Here is a 9,914-nt window from a genome sequence, read left to right on the forward strand (position 1 = left end):
ATAGTCATCTCATATACCTTTCGGATGTCCCTGTGGATTATATCAAAATGAATCTTTGAAATCATGTGTACACATTAATATAGATGAATCAAAACATAAGTTATGGGAATCAAAAATCAATAGCCATCCTAGTGGCTCTAGGAATAGGAGTTTCCTTTGAAATCGTATATATATATATCGTATATTCATTTCACAACGATCATGCCAAAAAGAAAGAAGAGTTAGCTTCACATACCTTTAGCGCTTATTCGTCTCACAATATGTATACGCTGCCCAATAATATCTCAACCTATATTAAGATGTCAACCACTACGTTTAAGTTACGGGGAGAGTCAAAACGTATTCTAACGTTAGTAACTCCTTTCTAGATGTTTAGGCGTCGTATGCTCTTGTATCCTAACCAAGTACATATAACCAGCCCAACATCAATAATTATATGTTCAATATCAATCCGGACAGCCCACACAATATTCCAAACAGCCTACATTCACAACATGCAATAACGATTCACATACGGCTACTACATTCTCAAGTTACTTCTAATAGTTCGTAGCCTTAACGTTTGCATGTAACAACTTATAACAGCCCATCCAACATACAATACAAAGCATAATCTTAATTATCATTAATCTTCCAAGTTCAATAACAACAACGTGTCAAAACAGCCCGCACCTTACAACACTAGATAATAGTGTACATGCGATTATGACACATCCAATTTATTCTTGTTAATCTATAGTCATATTATTTCGTCGAAACGATTCTATAACAGCCCAACCACTATGACAACATGATGTATACTCTTAACTATAATTATTTTTTCCAACTTGATGAAAACAACAAGTCCAAAACAGTCCATTACCACACCATATCCAAAACAGTCCAACAACATGTCCAAAACAGTCCCTAAACAATGTTCGGAATTCTTGCAAACGTTTATGAACATACTAAGAAAACCACATATGATTCTTACACATTATTTCATGTCTTATTTTCATTTAATTTCAGTAAGTTATGACCATCTATCCACACGACAAGTACAACATCAATTCATACGCAACTAAGCTACATCGTCACTTCTACAATCCTTACAACAACTCACAAATGACTTTAGTTTCAACTCCAACCATTAAACACCTTCATTCCATCATAAAATTCATGATAATAACAATCAAATTATCATGTAAAAACAGTTCACTAACTTCCTCACAAAACAGTCCACAAACGGTTTCAACATGCTTCAACATCACTTCACATAAAATCATAGATTCAATCATTTTCATACTAACATAACTTCACCTTTAACCTTCCAATTCTTTTCATTCTTTTTACCATGAGATCTATGATAGTAACAACCATATTTATTAAAGAAAATCAGTCCATTAATTCCACCAAAACAGTCCCTACGGCCAACTAACATTCCAACACCAACTTTCATGATTTTATGCATGCGATTCATGTTCATCAAGTTACAACCATACTTCAACTTCAACACATATAACCCCATAACTACTATCATGTTCCAACATCAACACACATAATTTCATGTATAAAACTTATATTTACTCATCTACATCACCCTTAATACAAGCAAAAGAAGTTAGATCTTACCTTGACAACTTGACTTCTCTACTTGGCTAGAGTTTGTGATTTGAGATGAAAATGGTTCTTGTTGCTCCAAAGACTATATTCACGTTCTAGGGACCTTCTAAAGGGTTGAAGAACCTTGGAAAATAATTTTTGGATCAAGACTCAAAGGGCTCAAAAATCAGTCCCTTGGCCGAGACTTTCTCTCTCTAGAATTAGGTTTTTCTTTCTTTGTGTTGTGTAGTAGAAATGAATTGTGATGGCTGATCTATTGGTCATTATTTGGTTCAAATCTGATGCTTACAAGTTGGTCCCATGCTCCACTTATGGAATGGGTAATTCCATTAACTTTACACTTAAATGTTTTCAAATTCTTTCCCTTCACTTTCGGCTAGCCTACTTCCCTTGTCTCTCCTTTCTTCATTCTTTTCAATTGTTTACAAGACAATTGTAAGTGTGGTGAATGATTCATACATCACCCTTTGTCTATTGTAATCATGCCAAGATGGATGAGCAATATTTAATGTAAAGTGATCCCTCCACCATGTGATGTCTTCCTAAAATAATGTATACTTTCATAAAGTAGTAGATGCTCAAATATTCAATTGTATGCTCCAACTTTTCTCCTCACATTTTTCAGCCCTATGGCCGAATGTAATCTGTATGTTTCTTCCAAATTTAATTGTCCACAATATGTTGAAAATGTAGTGGATGAATCAACATTTAATTACACATTTGTATGTCTTCCATTTGCCTTATTTTAGATGACTTTGAGTCATCCTTTTTACCTAGGACGTTTGATGCTCTTGTTGGCTCATTGTTGTCACAAATATTTACTTAACCCACAATTAAGTAATTCCTAATTTCCAATAACATTTTACACTAAGTAAAATTTATAACCGATTAGGTCTAGTTTAGAAATTAAAAATCCGAGGTTTCTACCTCACGTCGATTCCTTCGCGAATAACTCGACATATAAAATATGGGGTCTAACAAATATCATGTCATATGCAAGACGACAAGGCTGCCGTTACAGACGAACATCACATCATAGCAGATCGTATAGACACAGTTGAATAGAACATATACACAACCCACACATATGTCTACAGACCTCTAAGAGTACGAATAGCGAAATATGACGGGACAGGGCCCCATCGTACCCCTGGATAACATACACATATATATATCATAAGATCTGTACTATAATTCTAGACTCCGGAACAACGGAGCTCTCCAAAACAGCTGAGTAGTAGTCCTTTGCTGAAGGGTCGCCAAACCGACTATCTGTACCTGCGGGCATGAAACACAGCCCCCCGAAGAAAGGGGGTCAGTACGGAATATGTACTGAGTATATAAAGCATGAAATACAATAAGGAAGATCATAACTGAAGTAGAGATTCCAGGAGACAAGTATGATAATCAAGAAACCACTGTACCTGTGCCTTACGAAACAAAATCATGCATATCATTATTATATACCGTACCCGGCCCATTATGGAACTCGGTGAATAAAATCATATCATCATATCATCATACCATCATATACATATACCGTACCCGACCCTCTAGTGAGGGACTCGGTGAGTAAAGTCGTGTCCACGTATACCGTACCCGGCCCATCATGGGACTCGGTGCCATAATCATATCATCACATCCTCATATCATCATATCATCATATAACGTACCCGGCCCTCTAGTGAGGGACTCGGTGAACAATGCAGTGAAACTGTGCACGAATACATACCCGGCTCGGGACTCGGTGAATGATACAATAACAGTAAGCACGTGTAGAATACCATGAGCAACTATATGCAACTACATCATCATCTGAGACTCAACAGAATATGTAGACTGACTAACACTCGAATATCAAGGCAATAGTCATGTAAGTACTCTTTGAATGTCAATATGAACTATATCAAATAGAACCTCAGGAATCATATGTCATGTATCAAGATAATGCGAAACAGCTATTGAAAGTCAAGGACATTAATCATCATAGAGTGTTTAAGAACAGGAACTTTTACGTCCCAACTACTATCCAACGTATAGAGGACTCGAGGGGCAATAGCTCAATCAGGTAAGAGTTCTAATATCAAGAAGTGAATAAGAATCATGGATTATACTCAAGACTTATGAATAGGATTACCCCAAAGCTCATATCATTCATCACTTAAATCTAAGACATGCCAAAAGAAAGAAGGGATAACTTTACATACCTGTTGATGACTAATAGCAAAACCGTTCGCTTGGTCGCTCTTTTAGCCTATTTAATATAAGAATAACGTTATCGTTAGTGACTATATTTTCTAGTCCACAAATCTATAGCCCATTTCTTATAGAACCTATATTTTAGCTTATATATTCTCATTTAGGGTTTTCCATTAATTAAGGGCTTAACGAAAATCGGGCAGCATTTCCCCTATATATTCGCCTAACCCGAATTTCTAATTGTCCTCCAGTCAACACAGAAATACCAACAAAAATGATATACACATACAAGTCTCACAATTTAGCCCATAACAATTCTAACAACCCAACAACTTTCTCTTAACCCATTTCAACGCACAATTTCCTATAACATCGATTTTATGCATTTTCTTAATTCCAATTTCGTCCAATCCAATTTTAATAACTACATCACAATATTATTAACACAATTACACCATAAAACAAGAAAATCTTACCAAATTTTTCTCGGAGGAATTTCTACGCTCAATTACTCCAATTTTGCAATTTCTTTTTCCTCGATTCAATATCCAACGTTGCTATCAACTCCTTGAACTTATGTAACACTTGGAACTTGATTACTAATCAACAAAATTAATTTTTCACCTCCATCCATGGCTGGTCGTGAGCAGCCATGGAAATTGTTCTTGCTTTCTCCTTTTTTTTTTTTTTGCTCTTGTTTTTTTTTTTTTCAAGAATGAAATGCTACATAAGAGTTATGAATCATCTCCTTGGTATGTATATACTCTCTTCCTAAATGCTACACGTGCACTCTTATGTGTCACCATTTCCTATTTTTTTTAATTCGGGTGGGGCCCACTTGTATAATTAATTTTAATTAATTTAATTAATTACTAATTCCGAATTAATAATATAATCACGATTGATTAATTACTAATCTCCAATAATATTTTTACTCTAAATAAAATTTATAAACAATTTATGTTTTAATTAAAAATTAAAAATTAAAGATTTCTATTTCGTGTCCGAAAATAACTCCACCTTTAACTTGAGTCGATTTGCTTGCGAATAATTCGACATATAAATATACGGGGTATAACATGCTTCCCCCCTTTAGAACATTCATCCTCGAATGTTAAACTGATCCTGAATTCCCAATACTTTCTCAAGTGTCCTCTTATTTAATTATGCCCTTCACATACTTCTTCCATCGGTCGATTTGCTATAATTCATTATAACGCATTGCAGGCCTCTACATAGTCATTCCTGTAATATCTCCTCCTTCTGTTGCTTCCCGAGGTAATTATTCCACGTCATTGCCTTTACTTTTCTCTTTGTTTCACAGTTGGTTATCAGCTGTATTTTGAGCCGTTCTGCTGAAGTGTTACTGTCTCTCTTATCTGCATACTATTCAGTTGTACTGTCATCGATTGATTCGGACTTGTATTCATGGTACACGTAGTCATGGCTCGACTCTTTAAATGTGATTTTTATAACGTGAAGACGTCCCTCGTCGGTTCATTAGACTTTAATATCCCTGGAGTATCGTATGCCTCTGGTAACCTGTAGACCCTTCGCAGGTTTTACGAGTAAAACGAAATTTCCCAGAGGATAATATTTTTGTACTCCAATATCCTTGCTTTACCCCGCTGTTACAGTCCGTATTCTGGAATTCTCAGCATCATGTGTCACTTTCTGACTTTCTTTTAAAGGTCTTTAACTATTACTTGCTTTTACTTCTTGATCTCGATCTTTAGGGTTGGCTATCCAATAGCGCTAGGGTTCCCTCATATTACAACTTACTGTCATCCAGTAACCAGTAACCCGCTTATTCTGATTGCCTCGGTTAAATCATTTCGTAATTCCCTTTACCCTAATTGGCAATACTTTAGGCATATTATCTCGTGTCGTTTCTTTATTTTTGACTCAAACTCTGTTATTGCCCCTTTACTCTAATTTGCTCTTAGTCCTCCTATCACGCATCTTATTGCAATCTTTACACGGGTATCTGTAGGTGCTCAAATCAGCCTGGTAAATACCTTAGCTGTCACGACCCAGCCCCGTGGGCCGCGACTGGTGCCCTACTTGGGCACCCAAACGGACAAACATACCAAATCGTCATATTATAGGTTAGGTAAATTTTTTAAATTCATCATTCTAAACAGATCTGAAAATAATTATTATCTTAAGCGGTCACGCGTACAAAGATATCATATCAGATCAAAAGGGCGGCAGAATACACATCGCCGAGCATATACACACATATACAAACGTATGGGCCATTAAGGCCGCCATAACAGATGGGACCGCATTAAGACACGAAGCATAAACAAAACGAACAGACGTAGGACCCACGACCCACATATGTGACTACAGGCCTCTACAAATCAAAACGAAGACATATGACGGGACAGGGCCCCGCCGTACCCCAAATAGTCAAATGTACAAAAACATATACATAGCAAAAGACATATATACCAAAATGTAGGCTCCGGAATAAGAGGAGCACTCCAAATAGCAGAAGAGGGTGTCCTAAATTGGTGGATCACCAAACTGTGCGTCTGCACCTGCAGGCATAAAACGCAGCCCCCGAAGAAAGGGGGTTAGTACGAAAGATGTACTGAGTATGTAAAGCATAAAATACAAAAATCCAACCATAGCTGACAAAAAAAGGGTACAGGAAGTAAATACCGAACCAGTACATCAAAGTTTGTGCTGAAAGCATATGTATATATGATGCAAATAAAAATCATGCATAAGGCTCAGGAACGTGGTCACCACTCCGACGCTGGTGCCACAACACAGCATACTCCAGAAGGTTTCAAATCTCCGTACAAACCCCGAATATAACACATCATCACAACATATCATATCATAAGCCATATCACAGCATAACTCCATAAACGGAACCCGGCCCTATGGCGAGGTCTCGGGAACCGTAACACAGCATACTGCCGAATATATCATAGTGCGCACGATCACAAAACCGGCCCGGGAACCGGCGAACGATATCATAATAATGGGCACGAGCAGAGTAGTGCGGAAACTAATGCAATTTACATATCAAAACATTTATGAAACTGCATATACTCATATGACAACCCGTTAGGCAAACTAGTCCGGACAACTGATCAATACGGGGTTTATCTCACAAAAGTACTTCTAAAATCGTATTCATAGTTCAAAAACATAAATCAGAATATCACAGAGCCACCAAACATTATTCTTTAGTAGCTAAAGTCATAAGCAAAAGTCTTTTTCCGATATCATGCAAAGATAAGTCAAATAGGGCAAACTAAGGAGTCTCGGAGTTAGTGGGCCCACCTCGGGTAAAGTCGAGGTGGCGGACAAGAATCATGAACATTAGGCTCTATGGAATCATCAATGAAAGCTTCAGAGCGATGCGATTACGTTTACGAAGGTTGCGGATGTTTGATCATTTTTCCAACCAACATGAGAATTATAGTTCAATTATATTGAATGAATAGTACCCAAAAATCAAATTCGGATTTCCATGAACAGAATTGTCCCCGAGGCTCAGATCTCAACCTAGTATATCTAGGACATGCCAAAAGATGGAAAGGGGTAGCTTTACATACCTCACTTGCGCCTTACGCTCGTCCAAACTCAATCCCCGTTTCGTCCAAAATCTACAATTGGTCATAGTTGCCAAATATAAGTTTCGAGCTTTTAGAATTTCAAGTCTTAAATTCATATTGTCTACCGAAATTTCGGCAGCATTTCCCCTATAAATTCAACATCCCCGAGAATCACCTCGGCCCAAAATATCAACAACAACAACCCAACAATACCAACAATACCAACAACATCACAAAATACATTATAACATAAACTCTTCTTTTCTACATAGTTCAATATCTTCCATCCCAACTTCACACTATCAAACTAGTATCAACATTTTCCATATCCATTAACTAATTCAAGATTATTCAAACATATTTCAATAGCATTCCAAACAATATTCATGGATTCAAGTATTCCCGCCAATTCCATATTCCATCCGAAACTTCTACAAATGCGACAAAACTACTAAATCGCATTGTCTTCTTCCAAATTCAATAACAATAACATTAATTCACATTCTAGAATCTTACTTTCGTAAGTACATAAAAACTATATAAAAATCACATAATTTCCCATAACGACTTATAACCAATTTCAATGCCAACTCAACTCGTTAAACCTTTATTTACGTCATAAATGTCACAACGACACAACTAACCAACTAAATGAACTTCACTTCACCTCCCCTTCACCATACTATGGCTCACGGCCATACACTACTTCACACACACACACGGCTATGCACACACACATCACAACTACATAATTCTCATCCCATTCTCATCAACAACAACCACAATCTACACCTTAAAAATTTCATTTCCATAATTACATAAATCATAAAATTCCCTATAACAACTTAACAACATTTTCATGCCAACTTGACTATTATTCTTCCGATTACATCACAAGGTCACAACAACGCAATTAACATAATAAATAAAATCAACTCATCTCCCCTTCACCATGAGGTACCTCACGGCCACAACACCCCCCCCCCCCCCCCCACACACACAAATTTCATACTTTTCACTCATTTCCACATACTACAACATATATATATATATATATATATATATATATATATATATATATATATATATATTCCATAACATAAAAGGATAGAATTTTACATTCTCTTAAATTTTTCACTTGCCACAAAAGTAGTTTTCTCGCCTCAAAAATTATACCACGTTGAAGAGGGTCTTGAGCTTAGTAAGGATACAAGAAAATTACGATTTTTGGATCAAAATTGGAAGCCCTCAATTTTTTTCTCCTTGGCCGTGAGGCCTCTTCTTTATTTTCTCTCAATTTTTGTCTTCTTGGTTGTTCTTGAAACTTCATGAAGAATGAAGACTTGTTGGCCCCCCTTTTTATTTATTTAATTAATGGGAATAATTTACATGGGCTTGGCCCATTTTTTTCCTCTCCTTGGCCGGCCACCCACATGAGTTGGGCCTTTTGTTCTCTTTTTTTTTGGCCCAATTAGTTGGCTACTTCTCTTAATTCATGAAACTAGTTTCCGAAATTCCAATTTCGCCCTTAGCCTTCCTCGATATTTCCGTCTCAATATTTCTCATGAATATCACACATATATTAAATAAAATAAAAACATAGTCTCATTTCCTACAAGACAACATTATTTCAAATTTTTCAAACGCGCAAAACACGGGATATAACATTAGCGTTGCCTTGCTTGTCTTTATGCAGATCCTATATTCTTCTCTTATCTCTTTCAGTTGATATCAAAGCTCAACTATGGCTTTTGCCCTCAGTGCTAATTATATCTCCGTAGTTTTGCCTCAAACAATCTTGTACCTTTCTTTGATGTACCCAAAATATCGCAACCACACTGTTGTTACTGAATTCTTACTCTTATTATCAAGTACTCACTTGGCCTCGTTCTTAGTATACAAGTATTCGTAGGTTGCATAACTATTTCTGTACAATTTGTACAAAGTGCACCCAATCTTAGTCGTAGTCTTTCCTTCTCCTGGCTTATTCTGCTCTACATATCTTATTGTACTAAAAACTCAGTTGCGGTATATCTTGTCATGCTTCTTTCCCTTCCTTTATTCACCATTTGATTTCCTCATATCCTACTATAGGAGATTTCCTACCCTTTTCCTATACTACTTCTAGGTTGTAGTGTCATTAGCAAGCAACCCCATTGCCGACGTCTTAACCTCTAATCCAGTATAGCATTGCTATCCTTCATAACATCTCTTAAGTTATTCGTTATCATTATCTTGTCGTATTCTTCCCTTTTATAAGCATCCACCTTCTGATTTCATATTTTCCAAGATCTTTACCAATAATTCTCAGCACTGTCTCAAATACCATCTTGGAGTATACCCATTTATTGCTGGCTTTCAAATCTTACTAACTTGTTTCAGCAAGGGGTCTCACTTAAAGTTTAAGTATTCACATTAAACGTGTTGCATATCAGTTGATTGCATCTTACAATAGCATTCATCTCATCCACTTCCCTCCTTTAGGGTGTACCCACATCACTATCTATTTATATTCAACTCTATGCCCCCACTTCA

The sequence above is a fragment of the Lycium barbarum genome, chromosome 10 (assembly GCF_019175385.1).
Source record: "Lycium barbarum isolate Lr01 chromosome 10, ASM1917538v2, whole genome shotgun sequence".
Classification (NCBI taxonomy): Eukaryota; Viridiplantae; Streptophyta; class Magnoliopsida; order Solanales; family Solanaceae; genus Lycium; species Lycium barbarum.